Source organism: Littorina saxatilis, linkage group LG9 (genome assembly GCF_037325665.1).
Source record: "Littorina saxatilis isolate snail1 linkage group LG9, US_GU_Lsax_2.0, whole genome shotgun sequence".
Classification (NCBI taxonomy): domain Eukaryota; kingdom Metazoa; phylum Mollusca; class Gastropoda; order Littorinimorpha; family Littorinidae; genus Littorina; species Littorina saxatilis.
In genome coordinates, this window is record NC_090253.1 from 54548585 (window position 1) to 54549702 (window position 1118).

Sequence of the window (1118 nt, forward strand, 5' to 3'; positions counted from 1 at the left end):
AAGACCGTATACTCGTAGCATCGTCAGTCCACCGCTCATGGCAAAGGCAGTGAAATTGACAAGAAGAGCGGGGTAGTAGTTGCGCTAAGAAGGATAGCACGCGTTTCTGTACCTCTCTTTGTTTTAACTTTCTGAGCGTGTTTTTAATCCAAACATATCATATCTATATGTTTTTGGAATCAGGAACCGACAAGGAATAAGATGAAAGTGTTTTTAAATTGATTTCGACAATTTAATTTTGATAATAATTTTTATATATTTAATTTTCAAAGCTTGTTTTTAATCCGAATATAACATATTTATATGTTTTTGGAATCAGCAAATGATGGAGAATAAGATAAACGTAAATTTGGATCGTTTTATAAACTTTTATTTTTTTTTACAATTTTCAGATTTTTAATGACCTAAGTCATCAATTAATTTTTAAGCCACCAAGCTGAAATGCAATACCGAACCCCGGGCTTCGTCGAAGAATACTTGACCAAAATTTGAACCAATTTGGTTGAAAAATGAGGGCGTGACAGTGCCGCCTCAACTTAAATATAAAAAGAGGGCTGCCTGAAACTGGTTATGACCATCCTCAGAATGCACCAGATTGCACCATTTTGCATCCTTTTTTTCAACATTTTCCGGGGGGGTATGCCCCCGGACCCCCCTAGCAAGCTATATTTATAATTTTGGATGATTAATGAGATGAGGATGACATTTATAATTTATAATTTATAATTTTGGATGATTAATGAGATGAGGATGATTATAATGATGATGCTATGGATTTCCAATTTCCAAATTTATAATTTTGGATGATTAATGAGATGAGGATGACATTTATAATTTATAATTTATAATTTTGAATGATTAATGAGATGAGGATGATTATAATGATGATGCTATGGATTTCCAATTTGGTTTGAGACTTGCTCGCTCTTTACGGAGGGCACCAAGGATGTTCCCGTTTGGTGAGCGTTCAAATGGAAGGGTGTTTGTACTGTGTGTAAAAGCCTGACAGTATCTGTAATGGTTTACGGGAGGCTTACTGTGCCTTTAACAATAATAATTAATCTGACACTGGAGAAAAATGCAACGCGACAAATTCACTGTATAAAGTGTAGACTTAG